At 40.8% G+C, this 23,985-nt stretch overlaps 1 protein-coding gene across 2 annotated transcripts in view; it reads left to right on the top strand.

The window, feature by feature from the left end:
• SMYD3 (SET and MYND domain containing 3) overlaps window positions 1–23,985 on the top strand; it is a 594,032-nt gene that overhangs the window by 148,507 nt on the left and 421,540 nt on the right. The gene's annotated exons all lie outside the window — the stretch shown is intronic.

The following is a 23,985-nucleotide window of genomic DNA, read 5'->3' as shown; positions in this document are numbered from 1 at the left end:
TTTTTTTTTTTTTTTTGAGACGGAGTCTTGCTCCATCGCCCAGGCTGGAGTGCAGTGGCTGGATCTCAGCAATCTCAGCTCAGTGCAACGTCTCCCTCCCAGGTTCAAGTGATTCTCCTGCCTCAGCCTCCTGGGTAGCTGGAACTACAGGCGCCACCACCACGTGCGGCTAATTTTTGTATTTTTAGTAGAGGTAGGTTTTGCCATCTTGGCCAGGCTGGTCTCAAACTCCTGACCACAGGTAATCCGCCTGCTTTGGCCTCCCAAAGTGGTGGGATTACAAGCGTGAGCCACTGCACCCGACCTCCAGCCTTTATTTTCTGTGTGAAGAGGTTGAGGAGTGATTGGGTTGGATTTGTTACTGTGATATCACCATATTTTCTCACTAGCCATGGAGGCTTTACGTTTATGCATAAGCAAGTATCATGCATGTATTGAATGGAAAAGGATTTGGAGTATATTTTATTAGCTAGTGTAATACCAGGAAGTCCTTGTTGTCAAGAACTGTTGTTTTCAAGGAAGAATTGCATTTCTGAGACTGTGCGTGGATTTCATACATCACATTTTGATGATTTGAGGGAGATGGTGGTGGGTTAGGGGAACTGAGGAATGGGAGAAATCTCTGGAAAAGCCTCTGAGGAAAGGGGGAAGGAGGTGACTCGGTTCCAGCTGAACTCTTGCAGGCAGAGTCAAGGCCCAGCCTGGAGTTTACAGTAGCAGGAGTCCTCTGACTGGGTTGGAAAAAGAACTAGGCACTAAAAGATTAGAAAGCTTCATAGGTCAATGATAGGGAGGTGAGATACAAAAAATGAAAAAGTGGTCATATATAAATGAGAAAGAATCAAGTTTATGAGGAAAATGGATTTTTAAGACAGTGTTTCAGGAACTACAGTGCTAAATGAAAGGACTGATATGTATATGTCACTTTTTTTAAAATTGAAAATATTTCCAATAATAAAAGTACATTATAGAAAATATCTTTAAGTAAAAGTATTAAATAAAAATCACCCACTAGCTTACCATCTAGAGATAACAATTACTATTTTGCAGTACATATTTCCAGTTTTCTATGTATATATCGGTATAAATCATTTAAAATAGTTTTGTTTTGTTTTTTAATTGAGACAGAGTCTCACTCTGTCACCCAGACTGGAGTGCGGTGGCATGATCTCAGCTCACTGCAACCTCCACCTCCTGGGTTCAAGTGATTCTCCTGCCTCAGTCTCCTGAGTAGCTGGGATTACAGGCACAAGTCACCACACCCAGCTAATTTTTATATTTTTAGTAGAGACAGGGTTTCTCCAAATTGCCCAGGCTGGTCTGAAACTCCTGACTTCAAGTGATCCACTTGCCTCGACCTCCCAAAGTGCTGGGATTACCGACGTGAGCCACTGCGCCCGGCCTAAAAATAGTTTTTAATAAAGCCAGTGGACCTGTAGGTGATTGATGTGAGCTGGATTACTATGCTTCAGCTGTCATTTCTTGGTTTGAAGTGTGGTAAGTTAGAGCAACTGAGATTTTCATAAACATTTCATTTCTGGGTTTCATCTGAACAGTCATCCTCTTTTTCCTCCTTTACCAAGGTCAGCAGGCAGTAACAGCTGGTACTGCCACATTTTTGATGGCCTAATTAAATAATTCATATAAAATGCATATACCATCTGCTTAGGTTATAGATATAGTGACCCAAATCATAAACAAAATAGCATTCGTGTGCTTAAGCTGATCTAGACAGATGAACACACATTTTCTGCATGGTAGAAAAGAGCTGGGCTTGCATTGGTATAAAAAAATGCTCCTACTTTAACCTCCTATTAATAAGGTTGACTGCCGTTAGAGATTAGCGATTTTTGTGTACACGTCCGTATTCTCACCTGGTATCTCGTTACCGCTGCCGTACATAAGGACTGATAGACTTACTTAGAGGGCATTCTTGAGCTTGTAGGGATGAACAGATTTACTAATTTGTCTGTAAGAATTGTACTTGTCACGTTGGTATCACCATTTTCTGTCCATAGCCATGGAAACTGAGGTTTATATAAAAGCAAACAACATGTTTTGATTGAATGACAAAGATTTGCTACATATGTGGTGAGAAAACCTTGATAATATGAGGGCAGGAAGTCCTTGTTGTCAAGAAACATTGTTTTCAAAGATGGCTTGCATTTCTGAGACTTCATGGATTTAACATTTCACGTGATGCTTTGATACGAAACTTGGAACTTTTTTTTCGGTTGGAAGGTAGAAGAGAATAGAAAGACCTAGGTTTGATTTCATGACTTCAGCTAAGTAACTTAAATGTGGTGAACTTCATTTTCAGCTCTAGTAGGATGGGGTTGATAATACCCACCTCATAAGGTTGTTTGGAGAATCAAATCATATATATGAAAAGCAGAATGCCTACTGCAGTTCCTGGGGTGCCACTGGTTATTCCCATCCCGTGCATCTTCTCTACCACAGTGGGCGTCTGTGTGCATTCTTAGTGTCTAGGCTGTTCTCCTCTACTCTATCACAGTGGGCGTCTGTGTACATTCTGACTCAGCGTCTACGCTGTTCTCCTCTATCTTCTCTATCACAGTGGGCGTCTGTATATATTCTGACTCAGCGTCTACGCTGTTCTCCTCTATCTTCTCTATCACAGTGGGCATCTGTGTACATTCTGGCTCAGCGTCTACGCTGTTCTCCTCTATCTTCTCTGTCACAGGTGGGCGTCTGTGTACATTCTGGCTCAGCGTCTATGCTGGTTCTCCTCTAATCTTCTGCTGTCACAGGTGGTACATTCTACATCAGTGTGCTAGGCTGTTCTCCTCTATCTTCTCTATCAGCAGTGGGCGTCTGTGTACAGTCCTGCTCAGCGTCTATGTTGTCCTCTATCTTCTCTATCACATTGGTCTGTACATTCTGACTTCGTGTCTACACTGTTCTCCTCTATCTTCTCTATCACAGTGGGCGTCTGTGTACGTTCCTACTCAGCGTCTAGGCTGTTCTCCTCTATCTTCTCTATCATAGCGGGCATCTGTGTACATTCTTGTCAGTGTCTACGCGGTTCTCCTCTGGGAACAGCATCTCCGTGTTTGCTGTGTGTAACATCCACCTTTGGATAAAGACTTGGTGTCGTTGTCAGTCAAGATCTCCTGCTGAGCATCCACCCCCGCCCAAGCCAGCAAGTCGGGTGTGCTTTTCTCAATTTTGTATCTGACAAGATACTGCAAATGTGTCAAACATTGTCCTGAAGGGAGGGAGTATCCAGTAATCTCTGTTTAGAGGCCTGTAACTGCTCTAATCCCTCGCAGTAAATACTGTTTTCAAAACAAAACAAAACTTAAAATACCTGGTTGGCTGTATACCAAAGTTCCCTGTTTGGTACACTGAATTGGAAATAATTCCACAAGCAGATGCATTCTTTTGTTTAAGACAGGAACTATTTAGCGATTCCTTTATTCTTTGTATATCCCGTGCGAGGTGCTGGAGTGCATTCGTGGAAGAGAAATATCAGGTTCCCTGATCTCGGGGTGTGCTCAGCTCGGTGACTTCAGAGTGCATGTCGGAGCGTAGTAGCAGACGTGGAGCATAGCCTGAGACGCAATCCCAGATTAAATTCGGTATTAGGTAGAATGACAGTTAATCTAACTCTAAAAGTGTTAATTATGGATGTAAAGATGGGAACAGTAGGTACTGGGACTGCTGGAGGGGGAAGAGGGGATGGGGGCAAGGGCTGAAAACTACCTATTGGGTGCTAGGCTCACCCCCTGGATGATGGGGTCATGTCTACCCCAAACCTCAGTGTCACACTGTATACCCATGTTTGAGCCTGTATATATACCCCCTGAATCTAAAATAAATGTCGAATAATAAACAAAAATTTAAATTTAAAAACCCTTTAATGCCCATTAGTTACTTATAGTCTGTTTAAAGAATAGCCAGTTGCTCTCAGCCATTTCATTTGTTTCATTAATTGCATCTTTTATTGACTCAGTCTGGTCAAGAAAATACTCTTAACAGTTTGTATTAAAAAGTAGGTGCCACTATAAAATTCTAAGCTTTTGCTGAAAACCGTGACCTTTGATTGTTCATACTGGTAATTTAGTTCTCATTTTTATGTTGCAATTACAACATTCAAAGCAGTAGACTAAGATCTAATAATTTAGAAGCACCAGAGGCATTTTTGGACCAGGATGACAAGCCTTTAATGACTGTCTTAGACAGTAAAAAAGCCACTGCAGTTGCTGTATGAATATTCATTTAAGAAGCATTCATTGGTAGGAAAGAAGTTGTAAATCTTTTAACATGTAAACTTCCAAAAGATGAATAACATACTATATGCCCTGGTCATTCTTATTGAATGTGTCTTCAGATATTTTATCAAATTCATTTTACTGCTCTTTTGCTTGTAAAATAAAATAGTATTTCATTAGTTGAGCTTATTTGAATATTAGAAATAAACAGAGTTCAGATCATGTGAAATTGCTGACAGCTCTTAAAATCAGTCCTGCACTTTGCCCAGAGGCATTAATCACATTGCTGGTTACATCTGTTCTTGGGAAAGAGAACCTGCCTTGACTGTGAATGGGGGTCCAGTTTGCCCCAGGTTTAGTGCCTGTGATACTCAGCAAACGTTGCCTGGTTCTTTACTAAATATGGCTACCCTGTGGTAAGAAGCTTTCAGCTGATTGGGCCTTATTTGTCTTGTTTTCTCTTACTGAGAAAGCAAAGACTGCTGAACGTAACTGATGTCAGAATGGGCCTGTGGTAGCTGTATACTATGTACAGGTCAAACACATAACTCTTAATAGTAAAAATCAACTTAGAAAGGGGAACTGGATTCAGATCCAAGCAGTTCCATCCTAGCCCACACTCTTAGCCACAATTACAGTGGCAAACAAACAAATATTTTTAAGTGTATGCACTATGATTTAGTGTTGCAAAGATTGTTTAGATTTTTAAATAGGCTTTAAATTTTAGAAAGTATAGATTTACAGCAAAATTGCAAATAGTACAGAGTGTTCCCCTATATATCCTGTACCCAGTTTTCCCTATTGACACCTTATGTTAGTATGGTGCATTTTTACAGTTAATGAACCAATACTGATATACTGTTACTAACTCAAGTCCGTACTTTATTCAGATTCCCTTGGTTTTTACCCAGCGTCTGTACACGTATGCCACACAGGATACCACATTATTTTCCTCATGTTGCTTTAGACTTCTCTTGGTTGTTACCATTTTTCAGGCTTTCTTTGTTTTTGATGATCCTTGACCGTTTTGAGGAATATTGGTCAGGTATTTTGTAGAACATACCTCACGTGGAAAGCAGGTAATCTCTGTCTGAAATGTTTTTCATGGTTAGAGTGGAGTTCTGGATTTTGGGGAGGAAGACCACAGAGATAAGGTGTCATTTTCCTTACATCCTACCTGGAATATGCTCTATCAACCTGACTTGTTGATTTTGGCCTCGATCACCTGGCTGAGGTCGCGTTTGTCAGGCTTCGCCACGCAGAGCTGCTCCTTTTCCCTCCATACTGTCCTCTTCACAGGGAAGTCGCTGTGGTCTGCCCACACTTACGCAGTGGGGAGCCACGTTCCACCACCTCGAGGGAGGAGTACTTCATATGGAAATTACTTGGAATTCCTCTGAACGGGAGGTTTGTGTTTTATTTATATCAGTATGTATTCATACAAAATTTATTTTATACCTCTAGTTATAAGCCAACACTACTTTATGTTCTCGCCCAGAATATTCTAACTTTTGGCTGCAGGGAACTTTCTCAGTTGATTTCTGTGTCCATTTGACATATCCTTATCATTGTGGAGTTTTTTTTTTTTCCTTTAGCACCTTCTCACTTTCTGGCACCACAAGATGCTTCAGGTTTATTTTTTATGTTTCCTGCTCATATCCTAGAAGCAGCCATTTCTTCAGTGTGCCCTGTTTTCTTTTACTGGGAATAGTTTTAGAAAACAAGATTTGGGCACTACTTATGCTTATTGCTAATGAGTTTTCTTTGCTTCTAGGCTCCATGTAAAAGTTTTAACTTTTAAATTTTTTAAGCTGCTTGAGCTGCTATTAAGCAACTATTTCTGTTAAATGTTGGTGACCAAAAGTGTTAAATACATTGTTTTAAATTTGTTTTCTTTGGGGAAAGAATGTTGTATTGTAGTTACAGTCGAGAATTGCCAAAATAAAATTTAAAAGAACAATACTTAGAAGAACATTTCTAAAACATTTCTTAGAATTGCATAATTGTCTCAGTCAACTTGCTTTTATTATTTTTTCAAAATACTTTTTCATGATTTTATACAAAGCAGTGATTCCCTGGGTAATGATTTCACAATCATTACCTTTTGTGCTTCTCTTTTACAGTGGATATTTCATTTATTTAATTTGGATTAGAATTAGAAATACAAATGGGTCAGTAATTGAATTTACTCCTAGGAATCTTGCTTTTTGCTGGACATTTACTATCTTAATTACACAAAAGAAAAAGAGAAGCAGCAGTGTCTGTACCCAGGAGTTATTGTCTAGTAGTTAATAACAAGCACTGTACAAGCATTGATCAGTCAAAACAGGATATTTAGAAACAACCAGGAGACTATATCAGATGTATTCTGAGCAGATATCACCCCTGCCTCGGCCTAAAGAACTGCCACAAATCTTTAAAATATTGGCTTATAAATCATATGAAGTAGAAAAAAATTTAAACATGACATCTCAGTGATATTTCTGCAAAGGGAGATTTTTTTTAATAAAGAAATGACAGTAAAATTGATTTTCACTAGCTTTAAAGACAGTATCACCCTCTGTATGGTAAGATATTACTCTGAGAAACACCCCTTCATCCTTTCAGGTGAAAGGCAGCCTGTTATCACGGGCAGCCAACCACTGTAAAGCTGGTATTGACAGAGGCTCTGAACGCTTTTGGTTAAAATGAGGCAAAATCTGAGTTTTCATAGGGCTTCCTAACCTCCGGTTGAGGTATATGTAAGAACCCTTCACCCATGATAATAACCCAGGTATGTGACCTTGTGTTACAGTGACCTGCACGGTCTAGTGAGAGGCATTCATTGTCAACACAGGTAAACTTACCACAGAAGATAAATTTAGAAGAAAAATGAATGGCTATAATATTATTTCAGTGCATATGTGTGTGTGTGTGCATTTGTGTGTCTGTATATATATTTTCCTCCAGCAACATGTCATATGGTCAAGAAATTCCTGGGCGATTTCTGGTTTGGGAGAATAGGATGTGAACGTACCTCTGAAACTGACAGAATGATGTATTACCTTGTAGGTCACTGGAATAGAGTCCAGATGTGCTTAAGCATTTATGAAAATTTACCTATTGTCACAGAGGCCCCGTGCCACATGAATCCTATGAGACGGTAAAGGAAATCTAACCAAAATTGAACTCTATTTCGAGTATAGTTTTTTCTGTGGTTTCATCATGACATTATACCCATTAAAATAGTTTTTGCCCTCATTATTAAAACTGTTAGGTTATTTAGTGACTTCACAGTCACAAAAGTTTTTTATATTTCCCAGGCAAGCAAAACCTCAGTAGCATAAACTTAGTTTTGTCAGCGTCCCGGGGATCACACTTCATGTGGGCCAATAAATTTCCAGGAAACTGTAAGTATTATGTCATATGTGCAAAAATCTGATGTCTTTTTTGATCCAAACCTTTGCCAGACCTTCAAGAGAGGTTAGGATGTAGTGAGAGTTTGTGAAAGACTGGAGCTCTTAGTAGGCCAAGTGTAGTGTAGCAACCGGCAGTGGTGAAAACCTGCCTGCAGATACAAGAGAGCACAGGTAAAGGATTGTAGTTACGGTGTTAGTGTGAGAGAATTAATCTTCATTGTACCCGAGGGACCCAGTGTAATTCTTCAGATACTTTTGTGGAAACTCTTCATGAAGGAGAAAGATGTAGATCATTGTTGTGTCATAGAATTTCTGTGATAGTGGGAATGTTCTCTCTTTGTTGTGCAGTATGGCAGTCAGTAGCCGTTTTCATGTATCAGAGACTTGAAATGCGTTGAATGTGACCGAGGAATTGGATTTCAAATTTAATTTTAATTATGTTTTAAATTTAAAGAGCTACATGTGGTTAGTGACGACCTTTTGGATAGCACAGCTGTGCTTGGCTATGTTTGGAATGTCTACTCATGAGATAACGTCTGTGAAAAACTGTGGCATGTGGCCAGGCGCAGTGGCTCATGCCTATAATCCCAGCACTTGGGGAGGCTGAAGCCGGTGGATCACGAGGTCAGGAGTTCGAGACCAACCTGGCCAACATAGTGAAACCCCCGTGTCTACTAAAAATACAAAAATTAGCTGGGCAGGATGGCGTGTGCCCGTAGTCCCAGCTACTTGGGAGGCTGAGGCAGGAGAATCACTTGAACCCGGGAGGTGGAGGTTGTGGTGAGCCGAGATCGCGCCACTGCACTCCAGCCTGGGTGACTGAACGAGACTCAAGCTCAAAAAACAAACAAACAAAAACCCACAAAAACTGTAGCATATAAAATGTTCCAAAAAAATGTTTACTTTTACGTTGAGGAAGTGTGATGCGTTTTTAAAACAACCACCCAGAGGTTAATAAATCTTCTGTTTTCACTCTCCCAATACAGTGCCATTGCTCATGTACCTCTCAGATTTCCTGATGGAATGAGGAACCTTTAGAGCTGTAGTTATAGAGAAGTGCATAAAAACAGCATACCTCTCTTAATTGTGTGCCACCCCCACATGAGAGAGAACAATGATCAATTTGTATCCATTTCGTTCCCCAGCACTGGCTTAAGTGAGCATGATTTAGGATGTTTGGCTGCTTTTGCCATTCCGGTGTATGTTTGAATAAAAGGGAAAGTTTGAAAGTGGACACAAAGTCAGGGAAGAAAGAAAAGAAAGCCTAGAATTGAAGAGGGAGGAAAAGAAGTGGGAGTCCCTGGAGAGCTGCGATACTGTCGTATCGGATGGCAGCTCGGAACCGTCATAGCCGATGGCAGCTTGGAAGACCTGATTGTAGATTTGCAGGAAACGCGCTGCTGGTGGAGGCCGTCTCTGAGGAAGTAAGAGAGGACCGCTAGGGCTGTGTCTAACGTAACCCTAAGGCCTCTCCGTCCCTTCTGCTGCTGATGACTAGCAGCTAATTTGGATCGGATTTATACTGTGGGGAAGAAGCCTGGAGAGAAACGTGGGGTGCCAGGGTGATAGTGGTGTGTGAGTGAGTGGCGGCTTGTCGTCTCTGTACATCGGGCCAAACCACAAGGCCATGGCTGGGGCTGCCTCTTTTGTCACAGGTACTTAGCCCAGTATCCTGCGAGTTTTATTGAAGGGTACATAAAAAAACATACAAATAAACATGTTCTGAAGAATATATTCATCAGCACAGTCTAATTTAAATCTCCAGAGAGTTGGTAATTTTGGTTTTTATGGACAAGTCTTTTCATTGAACTATTTCTATTTCTATTACTGTGTTTTGAATGTTAATTTATTCTTCAAATCTCTTCTTCCTTACTTTCACCCCTGAATGTTTTCAGATATGTATATTTCTACCAGTGTGGCTCTCAGCTTGTCTCTAATTTGTCAGAGGCTGTAGTACGGTATTTTCTTAACTGGATGTAATAAACGAGGTATGATGATAAATGGGACCTAAGGATATTTCTCATGAGGAATACTTTTGTTTGTCTTAACCTGTTTTATTGGGTTTAACTAGAATATAGAATGAAAAACAATCTTAATATGACTTCTCTGTTTTCTTAGCATATTTTGTTCTTAATTTGGCTCTACTTATTAGAACTCCTCCAAGATTTCCTATAATCATTACATTAAAAGCCTCCTTTATCAATTGAAATGCATCTTTTGTAACTACATTTACTATTATTTTTTGACTTTACCTTTTACCTTTTTAAAAGCAATGAATGCATTACTCTTGCCAAGAGAATGGGAAGATCCCAGGAGGACTTATTGCTCTCCTTTTTCTCTAGAGAGAGCTAATCTCAAGTTTACTCTTTGTTTATTAATAATTGGATTGAAATACATTTAGTCTTATATTTACTCTTTTAAAGAATATGTAATCATTACAATCATTACTAATTTTATTTTTCCTCAATCCTTTTAAAGTTACAAGGAAATAATAGTGCATTTTAACATTGATAGATACCATAATTTTGGATTTTATTTTATTGTAGCTTTACATTAACTGCAAATCTTAGCTTTAAAAAAAGCCACACATAGGTTAGGCTCATGCCTGTAATTCCAGCACTTTGGGAGGCTGAGGTAGGAAGATTGCTTCGGCCCAGGAGTTCAACACCAGCCTGGGCAACATAGCAAGACTTCATCATTACAAAAGAAAGATAAAAAATGAGCCAGGTTATTTTGGAGCTGTCAGATTTAATGGCTGCCCTGCTGGGTTCCGAAGTTGCATGGGTTCTGTAGCCCCTTTCTTTTCGCCAATTTCTTCAATTAAACCTCTTTTCTTATAAATTAATAAAGTAAATAGATAAAATAAAAATTAGCTGAGCGTGATAGCACATGCCTGTGGTTCCACCTGCTTGGGAGGCTGAGGAAGGAGGATCATTTGAGCTCAGGAATTCAAGGCTGCAGTGAGCTATGATAATACCACTGCACTCCAGCCTGGGTGACAGAGTGACACCTTGTTTCAACAACAACAACAACAACAACAAAAGCCACACATAGCCTCTTCTGTATCCAATTGTAAGTGAAAGTTCTTAAAATCTTCAATGTATTATTTTTAATTTTTTCCATAGTAACAACACTCCAGTGTTTTAAGATGTCTCACATTGTATCTGTTTTTGTGCAGTGGTTCTCAAACTTCAGGGTGCATCAGAATAACTCATTTATTAAGGCTGGGTGGGACTCAACTGCATTTGAACAAGTTCCTGGCTTTCTGATGCTGCTGGTCTGCGGGACTCAACTGCATTTGAACAAGTTCCTGGCTTTCTGATGCTGCTGGTCTGCGGTCACACTTCAGGAATGACCGTGTTGTCGTATTTGATTCTTACAAGAACCCAGTGAGATCTTGGGCAGATACAGATAAGGAAAATGAGGCTCGAAGACATTCGTGATGTTTTTTCCAGCAACACATCATGAATTAATGGTTGAACAGATAGCAGAACTCATGAAGACCTTTCTGGTTTCCTCCTGCTCATGGTGAGAGTTCAGTTCCCAAACGACATCTCTCTGATTTCAAGTATGTTTGATCTTTTTGTCTTATTCTTTTCAGAGCTATTCATATGTTTGGATACACACCCCTAATATTCACATTTATTTATAATATATGCTTAAAATTTTCTTGTCTTTCAGTTATGTGACTAATTTTTGTGCCTAGAGATGTTCTAAAAATGCAGTGTCTTTCTGTAGAAACAAAACCTTACATAACTTGTTAAGGCCACCCAAGGTTAATCATGAGGAAAAATGTCGAGTTTTTTTACCCACTAGCCTAGTCTTCTGGCATTTTTTCACTCTAGCTTGTGGTGATGGTTCTAGGCAGGACCATTATTTGTGGGTCCAACAAATGAGGAATGATCCAAGACAAAGAATCTCAAAACCACATCACCAGACCCTAGCAGAAGGGCCCTGTACTGATTTCAAGGATTTTTTATATTTTGCTGCTTCCATGGAGAACTGATAGGTGGTTTTTAGTTGGTACCAAAGCATTGAAACTCCTGCGTGTAAGACAGTGACACACAGGATGAACCGTGAGGCTCGTTTTCTCCGTCTCCCCCTCAGTTTCTCTCTGAATTCCCTTCGGGTATTCAGTAGGTGGAGCGTGTGCACTAGTGTCTTGAACCCAGTGTCAGCCAGCCATCAGGATTTACCTGTTGAATATTGCATGGTAAGCTTTGCTAGTATAGTGAGGAAATGCTGTATGCTTTTCTGATACTGACTTTTCTAGTTCCTACTTCTCATTTTCTCTTGCTTTCCTTCTTCTTTTCTACTTTGATTTGGGGGCTCCTGAAATACCTTAATCCAAAATAGAAATAGAGAGGGAAAAAATAATAGCTGGAGAACAAGTTAAAAGTCTTGACCTCGACTATCTTCTCTTATTTAGTATAGTGTTGGCTTTTGTTTGTGAGCTGGGGAGGGGACAAAGAAAATCATGATTTTAAAAAATGTAGTCTAATTCAGTAGTAATTTAAATCAGTGTGCTTCAGCGACTCCTCCACTTCCTGTACTTCCTTTCTTTTTTCTTTTTTTGAGGCAGAGTCTCACTCTGTCACCAGGCTGGAGTACAGTGGTATTATCTCAGCCTACTGCAACCTCTGCCTACCGGGTTCAAGTGATTCTCCTGCCTCAGCCTCCTGACTAGCTGGGACTACAGGTGCCTGCCACCACGCCCAGCTAATTTTTGTATTCTTAATAGAAATGGGGTTTCACTATATTGGCCAGACTGGTCTTGAACTCCTTACCTTGTGGTCTGCCGTCCTTGGGCTCCTGGAGTGTTGGGATTACAGGTGTGAGCCACTGCGCCCAGCCTCCTATGCTTTCTAATGCTGAAATAAAATTCTCAGTATACGCTACTGTCTGTGTGTGGTGCTTTATATGCACTATTTTACTTAATCCTTTGTTAAGCGGTATTATTTTGAGGAAACAGATTGAGAGCGATTATGTAACATGGCCAACGTCTGACACTTAGTAAGTGATAGACTTGGGTCTTAAATACTAGTCTTTTGGACTTTGGCATTTAGGGATGACTAGCCTGTATTACCTTTCCTTTGAGATCCTTCCTCAGATAGGAGGTGAATTTAATAATTTGGATTTCTTGAAAGAAATTAGACTCCATGAAAACAGAATCCTGACTTTAAAACTGGGCTCCGTATTTCCCCTTGTTTGTTACTGTGCCAGTTCCCTTCAACATGTGCTTGAAAAGAGAAATTTGCATGCTGCTTTTAGAGACGCATGTGTCTCCTAAGCACGTACAACTGACAGTATTTTGCCTTTGCTGTGCCTGCAAGTTTTTATTTTAGTTATTTGGGCTTTAAAAGCAGCATATGATGGAGTTTCAATTCGTCTTAAAACCACAGAGTGCTACCATGATAACGTACATCAATAAACTGTAGAGTGTCTCTTTCTTTATTTTGCCCATGGAGATGTCTGACAGCTTTCAGAAAAAAAGGCAGCCACCTAAGTGACTAATATCACCCATTTGTAGGGAGATAGTTGAGAATTTCTCCCAGAGTATATCCATTAAAAATCACTTCTTTAGCCTCTCCTGTGTCTTTAAAAGCTTTTCATCTTTCCTATTTTGTCTTACATGTCCCTTCTTGTTACAGGAGTATGTATTTTAATAACAAATTTAATACAGTATTCAGTCTTAGAACCAGTTAATGTTAGCCATATAGCAAAAACAAACATATGTCCATCTGATAGTCAGTCATGCTCCAATATGGAATAACTGTTACCCACGCTTGCGTTGTTCCCTTGCTCCCGAGTAGCTTTGAGAAATGTCATTCCTGTGAGTCTCAGCTTCCTTACCTCTAAAAAGCTGATGATAGCGTCTCCTTAGATAATTGTACGAGTTGGATGAAATAGTGTGCATTGTAGGAGAAACCACACTATAGTGGGGTAGGAGGGAGGACATGGCAGTGAGGTGCCTTTCTCTTTAAGAACTTAGAAGTTTCCCTTCTGGAAAACAGTTATAAAATCAAAACCCCATGGCTAGTTCGTGCTTTAGCAGCGCATATACTAAAAAATTAGAATGAGACACAGAAGATTAGTATGGCTCCTGTACAAGGGCGACACGCAAATTTGTGAAACACTTCATATTTTTAACATAAATAAGCACAATGGCTAAAGAAGCATACAGACCTTTTTTTTTTTTTGAGACAGGATCGCGCTCTGTCACCCAGGCTGGAGTGCAGTGGCGCGATCTTGGCTCACTGCAGCTTTTGCCCCACAGGCTCTAGTGATCCTCCTCACTAGCCTCCCGAGTAGCTGGGACCACAAATGTGCACGACCATGCCTGGCTCTTTTCTGTGTTTTTAGTAGAGATGGGGTCTCACCATGTTGTCCAGGCTGGTCTCAAACTCCTGATTTCAAGCCATCCACCCACCTCGGCCTCCCAAAGTGTTGGGGTTACAGGCGTGAGCCACCATGCCTGGCTACAGACCTCTTAAAGAAACACATTATGGGCAGGCTTATCATCGAGCTCTTAACATAGATATTTGAAAAAAAAAATTGTCAACCACAAATGTTAGTAACTTGTGGCACTTTTAAAAAGCAAACTTATTACAGAGTTTCTGTTTGGGATGACAAAAATCTTTTGGAAATAGTGGTAGTGGTTATACAACATTTTGAATTTAATGCCATTGAAGTGTACACTTAAAATGGTTAAAGTGAAAATTTTATGTTATATGAATTTAAAAAAAAAAACAGTCAGTAAAGTGAATATTTGCAGGCCTCCATTAGGCATTATTTAGGCCAGAGAAAGCTAGAACTAGGACCATACTGCACAGATCCTGTGGCAAGGAGATCCTCTTTTCAGAGTCCAGTCTGGATTCTGATCGCTCACGTTCGCGGCTGTATTTCTAGCTCTAGGCCAGGACATGCTGGATGAATGAATAGCCTGTCGTGCTTCATGGTTTATGCAACTTGTTGCTCTTGCTGTGGTGCCAGACACAACAATATTCTGATTATAGTTTGACTTCCTATGCAGGGAGAAAACATGAAGGTCAGAGGCTCAGTGTCCGGTCCTTTCACCCATTCTTTTTTTATTGTAAATTAATAAATCGATATGTATTATACATTCTTAAAAATCCCCAAACAAGTTCAAGCTTTACAACCTGACACCAAGAGGTCTACTAGATACTTTTTATGAAGACCGCCCTCAGTGCATGTGAGGAATGTGAGCCACCAAGGCTCCTGAGACCACAATGAAGAGAGCTGTTCTCAGGGGGACTTGCTGGTAATATTTCCATCAACAAGTGCTCACGTGAAACGAGTGCTTCAAAATGGGTTTCTTGTACTTCGCATCGTCATTGTCTCCAAGGAATGGGTTCCATTACTGTGGGGTTGGTTGTTTGCTTGTTTGTTTAATCCATAGTTTCCTATACAAACAACGACTTGTTAATCACGTTTGTTTCAAAAAAGATAAATAAAAATTTACTGGTCTCTTTAGGGCTGCAGTCTTGCTTAGAAATGAACTGAATCTGGAAATATTTTAATTAGGAAATGTAAAAGTTTCAAAGCTTGTAGTTTTAAGATGTGCTTGTTTTTTCACAGTGGAGCTACTGAAAAATCCCTCAGCTACTTGCTTTACCATTGTGTTTTCTGCAATGATCCTCTCGAGCATTTTAAAAGAAAAAAATTTGTGCCAAATTAGTTTTAAAAACTATTCCTTGCTTTCTGTTCTCTTCATGTCTATGTCTTGTGTTTCTTTGCCTGAACGCAGTACATAAGAACCTTATAGTTTTCTCAGAGTGCTTTTGAGTCCTCATTTGATACCTTTTCCACTCTTCATTCCCATTTGTTTCTCCTTTCTTTTATTTTTTTCTAGACGGAGTCTCGCTCTGTCGCCCAGGCAGGAGTGCAGTGGTGCCATCTCAGCTCACTACACACTCCACCTCCTGGGTTCATGCCATTCTCCTGCCTCAACCTCCCGAGTAGCTGGGACTACAGGTGCCCACCACCATGCCCGGCTGATTTTTTGTATTTTTGGTAGAGACGGGGTTTCACCATGTTAGCCAGGATGGTCTCGATCTCCTGACCTCGTGATCCACCCGCCTCGGCCTCCCAAAGTGCTGGGATGACAGACGTGAGTCACCTTGTTTCTCCTTTCTTCAACGCAGATCTTTTGACCGCAGCTCTGAGTATGTTTATGTAGCAGACGTTTCTTCTCCTGTGTTTCCTCATTTTATATTTCATCTCTTCGGTCACAATGAGAAGTTCCGTGAGACCTCTTGCATAATGACTCTAGGGGGCTTTGGAAACATTCTCCTGTGAGGTAACCATGCCTGTGATGTGGGAGAGTATGAGACTGGGAAGCAGAAGACTGGAATTTCATACGGCCTTTCCCACCACTTGGCTGAGGAGCCGCTGTTGCGAACCTCTTGCCCTGGTGGGATTATGGTAAGTATTCAGAGGGGTCGTTTGGAGAGGAGAAGCACTGTCGACATGGACGGTGCTGGACTCTCACAGGCCGAGTTTTCATTGTCTCTTGGTTTTGGGGCTGGTATGAAATGAACTTGGGTCTTCTTCTGAGGCCTTTCAAAAAGTTAGCAATTAAACAAGAATTCTGTTTTTTAAATTCTGTTTTTTAAGCTCACCCACCATGCTGTTCTCTAGTTTCAGAGAACTTGTACGTGGTAAGAGACTGTGAGGACAGGTTGTGAGAGACTTTGAAATGATAAAAAAAACAAAAAACAAAAAAAAAACCAGGAAACAAAAACTCTGTCTGTCTAGCTCAACCATCACCTTAGCTCTGCCTCTCATGGTCTGAGCTCTCCTAGAATTGTGCATGCTATAAAAAATAGGCCGTAAAGCACCTGGTTCTGGTCCATCAAGTGCCAGTTGTGTTTGGAGAACGCAATGGATTATGGTCCTATGCGCATGGACTAGTTTTGCAAATTTCACATGTTGCTGGCATTTCTGAAGCTTATCTATGTGTTTCTTCTCTGAATTCTTTTCAAAATCAGACTTAGCATCCTACTGGTTCCCTAATTAGTGAGTTAAATCTTTCGTATGTGTTTATTAATTTTGAGAATCATCATTTTACTTTACAGAAAATTATTTCTTAACAATACAGTAAAAAAAAAAACCCCACAATTCTGGGAATTCTGGGAATTATTTGTGTTACTTTGAGCAAAGTACTGAGCTCTGGTTTTCCTCATTTAAAAAAAATAGTGAGGTTTGGCTGGGCACGGTGGCTCACGCCAGAAATCCCAGCACTTTGGGAGGCCGAGGTGGGTGGATCATGAGGTCAAGAGATCGAGACCATCCTGGCCAACATGGTGAAACCCCGTCACTACTAAAAAAAAAACTACAAAAATAAGCTGGGCGTGGTGGCACACACCTGTAATCCCAGCTACTCAGGAGGCTGAGGCAGGAGAATCGCTTGAACCCGGGAGGCGGATGTTGCAGTGAGTTGAGATCGTGCCACTGCACTCCAGCCTGGGTGACAGAGTGAGACTCTGTCTCAGGAAAAAAATAATAATAATAAAATAAAAAATAGTGAGGTTTGACCGAGACAAACCTCTAGTCTGTGATTCTATGGTTTTGTGATTCTATGATTCTACAATTTAATATTCTCTAAGCCCAAGGTCCACTGTCCTATGTTTGTTAATATTTAGGTGAAATGGCATAAAATCAGGGAACTAAAGTATCTTATGTATGTAAAATTGCGTAAGTTCTTTTTGGTATTTGCAGCACACATGTGCACATACATTACTAGTACACAAGACACTTCGGTGTTTGTCATTCTTAAAAAGGAATTACCAACATGGCGAGACCCTGTCTCTACTGAAAGCACCAAAATTAATTAGCCGGGCCTGGTGACAGGCCCCTATAATCCCGGCTACTCAGGAGGGTGAGGCAGCATCATCTCTTGAACCCGGGAGGCGGAGGTTGCAGTGAGCCGAGATTGCGCCACTGCACTCCAGCCTGGGGGATAGAGCGAGACTCTGTCTCCAAAAAAAAAAAAAGGAATTATATTGCTTGAATTGCTATTGACAGTTTTCAGTAGTGAGGAAAAGAAGGGTGAGCGTTCTCCAGGCAACTTTTTAGATAAGAAGAAAATTTATTTGCCTTTAAAATTCTTGGCATATAACACCCTTGGTGCTTATAGAAAATGATGCTGTTATTGAAGTCTGTGACTTTTTAAAACCATTATTAAGTTCAAAAAGCATTTCTAAAACATCCAGCCTTACAGAGCATTGCATTAGGAAATGTAAGAAACAAATGGAAACTTTTATCCCTGTTGTTTGGGTAGTCACTAGTAAGCATTAATAGGGTAGTATGTCTGAGTGGCCCCAGGCTGCTGTATCAAAACACTGCAGACTGGGTGGCTTAAAAAACGGAAATTTATTTTCTCACAGTTCTCGAGACTAGAAACCTAAGACAAGGTTCCGGCCCACTAGGTTTCTGGTGAGGACTTTCTTCCCGGCCTGCAGATGGTGGCTCCTTGCTGAGTCCTCACATGGCCCTTCCTCACGCAAGCACACAGGGAGGAAGGGAGCAAGTCAGTGAGCTCTCTGGTCTCTACCTCTCAGGACACTAATCCTATTGTATCAGGTCCCCACCCTTACGGCCTCATTTAACCTTAATGACTGTCTGAGAAGCCCCTTCTCCAAATAGATCTGGAGGGTTAGGGCTGCAACGTAAGAATTTGGGGAGGACACAAACATTTAGTCCATAATCTGTGATACTGTTAGAAGCAAGAAGCCACACATCTGAGGTACAGATTGAGGATGGCAGAAGTAGTCCCCAGAGGAGGCCCGGTCGCTGTTGAAAACAGCCAAGAGTTGGTGAGTTTCATGCCAATCTGGGTGCCTCTATAATTAGAAGATACTAATTATACTGACCCATTACTATTTATCTGTTCTAATCTTTCAGTGGTTACAAGGTTTTCCCAACAGGAAAAAAGGGCAATATACTTGCTTTTCTTGCTTTTTGGATTGTAAGCCTGGGATCTCTTTGGGTCATGATATATATATGTATATTTAGATTCTGTCAGCATGTGTAACAATATCCCAGAAAGGACTAGTGTTTTATGTTCTTTTAACTCTTGGTTTTTCTGCCTAACCGCCTTTGCTGGTTTGGTGCTCTTGGGAATACTGCCTCTTAGGGAAAAATGAAACCTGATCTTTTGTGGATCTTGGAGTGGCTTACTTGGTTTAATATAATCTAGTACGTGGAAAGGTGGAGTTATTTTAAGTCCTTCGGCTTTACTTCCATGTCTAATGCCTTTTCTCATCATTTATTAAAGCGCTTTGACTTTGATATGTATCACGTTAGCACCTTGTAAATCCTTTTAGTAATACCTTTCTGTGATGAAGGTGTAAACACCGCTGTTTCTACCGCAGGTACTTCTCCCTCCGTGTCATTTTTATGGGACTTTAAACCTGCTAATGTTCCCGGTTATTAATTTAAAACAGCCAGTCACATAGTAGAAGCTTCTTTCTCATCTGTGATGTCCTGACCTCATTTTACCTGTTTCCTTTTCAAATTCAGTTTGGAAATCTCAATTTTCATAATCTTTTGAGCCACTGCTTCACTTCCCTGATGTATACAATTTAGCAGCCTTATTATTTTCAAGACTTTATACCAGGAGCACACATGAAATAATTACTTTTTTTTTTTTTGGCTGCTGGACATACTCCCCTAGCTAGTCAGGATTTTTATTTAATTATCTTTCTTCATCTTGTAGGACATGGAATTCCTGTTTGCATTGTCCCTAATTTCTCGCCTTGCTTCTTAGCCTCGTTCTGACAATGTTTAAGGGATTTAGCTTGGACGTTGTTGGGTTTTGTATCTCTTATGCCAACCTTCTTATATTTAGCTATATGGTTAGAGCTGCCCAATTACATGGCATCCAGTAAACTGTATTAGGGCTTGTGCTTGAAAATGCTTTGAAGACTCAGTTGATGTTTTCTTTGTAGTTTCTAGTTATTCCTCAAGTTTGTAAGTTAGTCTAATTGAAAAGTGTTGTCTGGAAAACTGCCTCGTTTACATGCAGATTTCATTGATTGCCCTGGGCTTGTATAGACTTTGCAATCCTTTTGTTGATGGAGTTTCTCTTATATGAAACACTTTAGCTACCTGTCCTTGGTTCTGGACTCTAGCTTTCCAAAAGCAACATGGACAATTTAAAGGGGCCTTACATAAAAGCCAAAAATATATTTAGAAGATAAGGCTAAAGGGGCTACAATTATTTAATCTGCTAAACATAAGGGTGTAGAGAAATTGAGCGATGTGCTAACTGTGTCTTCTCTGTATTAAGTATGTGCTCATTTGTACTTAGGGGCTCACTTGGTGTCTTCTCAGCCAGATCGGGAAAACCTGGTGTTGTGATTTTGCTTCAGCATCATCATTAGGAAGGATTTAGGCTTGACCGATGGAAAAGATGTTGAACCCTGGAATGAGTGTCCGGGGAGGAGAGGCATTGTGGGAATGGCCTCTTGAGTCTCACTTCCTGGATAAGATGGATTATGGGTAATGAAGGTGAGAGTTTTGAGGTGTCTTCCAGATACAGGATTCTCCTCTGATTGCTGTCATCAGTTTTATTTTTCTAATTGTGACTCAATGCGCTTTATATGGTGGGAGAACAACCAAGTGCATGTAACTGTTTCATAAATGTATTTCTTGACTAAGGCTGGTGAACAGGCCCAGGTAGACTGTCATGTGGGGTACTGGAAGGAGCACTGGACTGGGAGTCATATGTCTAGGTGAGAACCCAGCTTTGCATGTAAGTGGCTACCCGACCCTGAGCCTGTTACGGTATCACTTCAGTCTTCAGTTGTCCCTTTTTACTGTGTGGGAGATTGGTCAGAATAATCCTCAGGTCCCCTCTGGATCAGTTCCATGTGTGACAGTGGGAGTGAGGTTATAATTATCAGGGAGGAAGAGGTGATAGACAAGCCGAGAGATGTGAAGAATAAGCGGAGTGAAGGCCGAGGGAATAGGAGAAAGGGGAAGGAAGGGAGATGGTAAGGAGGGTTTTTCGATGGGGAATTGATAAGAGTGTTTGTGGCTACCAGGAACGGAGTTTTAAAAGTTTTAAAAGTTGATCTCTTTCTCTCTCTCTTTAATGTGCTGGATTTCAGTTGTGATGAGAACAACAGCCATAAGTTTTCACTCAGTCTCTCTTTTTAAAAATTAGATTAGTTTGGCAGAATTTAAGATGGTTAACTCAATTTTCTCTTTCTGTTTCTTATATAAGTAGGTTAAAATAGTGCTCTTGCTTTGAAGATTTCAAATAATTCTTTTATTATTAAAATGCCCCCCTGTGAAATAAGCAAAGGTAATTATCTCTACCCTATCATTGGGGAAATGAAGGTACAATGTGATTAAACAATTTATTTGGGAATCTAGTATGCTGGTGTTAGAACTCATTTTTCAAATCTCTCTACTTGGCTTCTCTGCTTTAAGTTGTGTCTGTGTATCTGGAGGATCTGTTAGCCCACTGGTGCTTGGCACACGGGTTGTAGAAGCCCTAATATGTCTCAGAGATGGACCTCATTCATCCTCTTGAACTCATCTTAAGGACTAGATCCCCAAAGCAGACCCCATGTGTCTGTTTCATAATTCAGTAACTGAATTTCCTTATCAATAAAACCATACAAGTTAAGAAAAATCACATACCTACGGGGTGTTCTGACATGTCCTGTGTTTTGTGTAGAGGAGGTCTTCAGTTGCACAAAGTGTGAATCATGAAATGTTATAATTTATAATATTTTCTTTGAATTTCTCGAGTCCTGTAGATGTCAGACAGGATGGCAGATGTACTGCCATTACTGAATAGTCTCAGCTCTGGGGAGTGGAGAGGACGTCAGCTGACAGCCTGAAATACTTGGCATTAATTTTGTAAGTACACAGATTCCTTACCTCACAGCTGAGGATCATGTCAAGGATACCTCTTATTTCTACTGGAGCTGACACTAGCGCATCTGTTTGAAGGTCGGATGGAGGGAGAGTACAGGAAAACCTTTGTCCCTCAGTGCAATCATTTGTATTACCAATGTTTAAAATATACTCTAGGTGAGACGTTGATTTGCCTTGCTCTCTCGAGACACTGCTTTGCATAGCCATTTCTCTCAGTGGAATGAAACCTCTGTTCACAAGAGCACTTGTTTAGACATCACGGAGGCCCGTGGTTCCTACCGCTTTTCAAGGATGGGAATGCATGTGGAGAGATGAGTGATAGTCATTTTCGTAGTTAAGTGATCACTTTATCTCTAGGAAAAAAATAGAACCCATATGATGTACATATTATAGTAGAATATATTCCTTGCCTGATGTTTTGTGGCTTTTAAAGCACATTACATCTCTTTATGGCTCCTGACGTCTCATTCTCTGTTTATGTCAGTTCTGGGGAGTGTTTATGAAGGGAGGCATCTCTTGCTGGAAACTAGTTATAGTGATTACCCATTCTCTTCTGCCCTCCTGAGTTTTTGTGTTTTTTTTTTTTTTTGAGATGGAGTCTCGCTCTGTGGCCCAGGCTGGAGTGCGGTGGCACGATCTCGGCTCACTGCAAGCTCTGCCTACCAGGTTCAAGCAATTCTCCTGCCTTAGCCTCTTGAGTAGCTGGGACTACAGGTGCCTGCCACCACACCTGGCTAATTTTTTTTTGTATTTTTAGGAGAGACGGGGTTTCACCATGTTAGCCAGGATGGTCTTGATCTCTTGACCTCGTGATCCACCTGCCTTGGCCTCCAAAGTGCTGGGATTACGGGCATGAGCCACCACACCTGGCCTAACCCTCCTGAGTTTTAAAATCAGGTGGCAAACATTTGCATCAGTCTCCAAAATCAAATCTTCATGACCTTGAGTGGAAGGTATAAGATAGAATAAGTAGTTTATACATGTATGTATGGGTACGTAGAGATATATATATATACATATATATATACACTTACACATACATACACACACACATATAGAGATTGTTTTCTAATATACATATATGTATATATGTTTTCTAATATGTGTATATATATTTTTTCTACTATATGTAGATACATATTTTCTAATATATCTATATTAGAAATCTGTTTTCTTTGTTTTTTGTTTTTTTCAGACAGGGTCACACAGGCTGGGTGCAGTGGCACAATCATGACTCACTGCAGCCTCAACCTCTAGGGATCAAGTGATCCTCCCACCTCAGCCTCCAGACTACCTAGGACTACAGGAATGCACCACCACACCCAGCTAATTTTTTTTTTTTTGGAGATGGGATCTTGCTATGTTGCCCAGGCTGGTCTTGAACTCTTTGGCTCAAGTGATCCTCCCCCCTTGACCTCCCAAAGTACTGGGGTTATTGGCATGAGCCACCATGCCTGGCCTCATGTTTCCTTTTAACTGAGTACTTAATTCACGCCTTTTCCTCTTTTGACTGCTACTCTGATAACAAGTAGGTCCCCACCTTTGAAGAACATTGCATCTGACCGGACTGAGGGCCAGTGTGAACATGGGCCCCAGACCAGAGCTTTTGGAATAACAAGGAATAGCAAAAACTAATATTTCCCTTCACTTAGAAAGAGACTGTGGATGGGAGGGTCCAAATCTCCACTCTCCACACATGGAAAGCACGGAGCTCAGTGCCAACGTGGAAACCACAATTTATCAGGAATGAAAGGTAGTATAACCCCTCATATTCTCAAGGTTAAGATGTGTTTTGAGAGATGCGTATCTGACCATCTTCTAGGAGAAGTGGCCTCACTCCAGCACTTTTAAAAGATGTTTTTCTTTCTATTGCACTTCCCAAAGGGATATTAAAGCTGCTGAAAGAGATCTGATGAATCAGAATAAATCAGCTGTCTCATAAGAAACATTCCTAGATGATGATTTTTGGTTGCTGAGATTATTCAGCCCATTATTTCCGAGTGGCAAAATTGAAGGCAATCTGAGAATATAGAATTCAGTGGTGGCAACATTTGCTGACACATTTATATGTAGGACACACATACATACAACCCCCAGTTTTTCAGTGTATTTGTCAAGAGATCAAGACCCCTCATCACCACAGTGAAGAGGAAAGACGCTTTCTTGGAGGGCAATTGAAAGGCCTTTTGGCCGGGCGCGGGCGGATCATGAGGTCAGGAGATCGAGACCATCCTGGCTAACACGGTGAAACCCCGTCTCTACTAAAAAATACAAAAAATATCTAGCCGGGCGAGGTGGCGGGCACCTGTAATCCCAACTACTCGGGAGGCTGAGACAGGAGAATGCTGTGAACCTGGGAGGTGGAGCTTGCGGTGAGCCGAGATCCGGCCACTGCACTCCAGCCTGGGCGACAGAGCGAGACTCCGTCTCAAAAAAAA

This window comes from Rhinopithecus bieti, unplaced genomic scaffold (genome assembly GCF_001698545.2).
Source record: "Rhinopithecus bieti isolate Rb0 unplaced genomic scaffold, ASM169854v2 scaffold_5132, whole genome shotgun sequence".
Lineage (NCBI taxonomy): Eukaryota > Metazoa > Chordata > Mammalia > Primates > Cercopithecidae > Rhinopithecus > Rhinopithecus bieti.
Note: the sequence above shows the minus strand (reverse complement) of the source record. Positions and strands in the feature narration are given on the sequence as shown.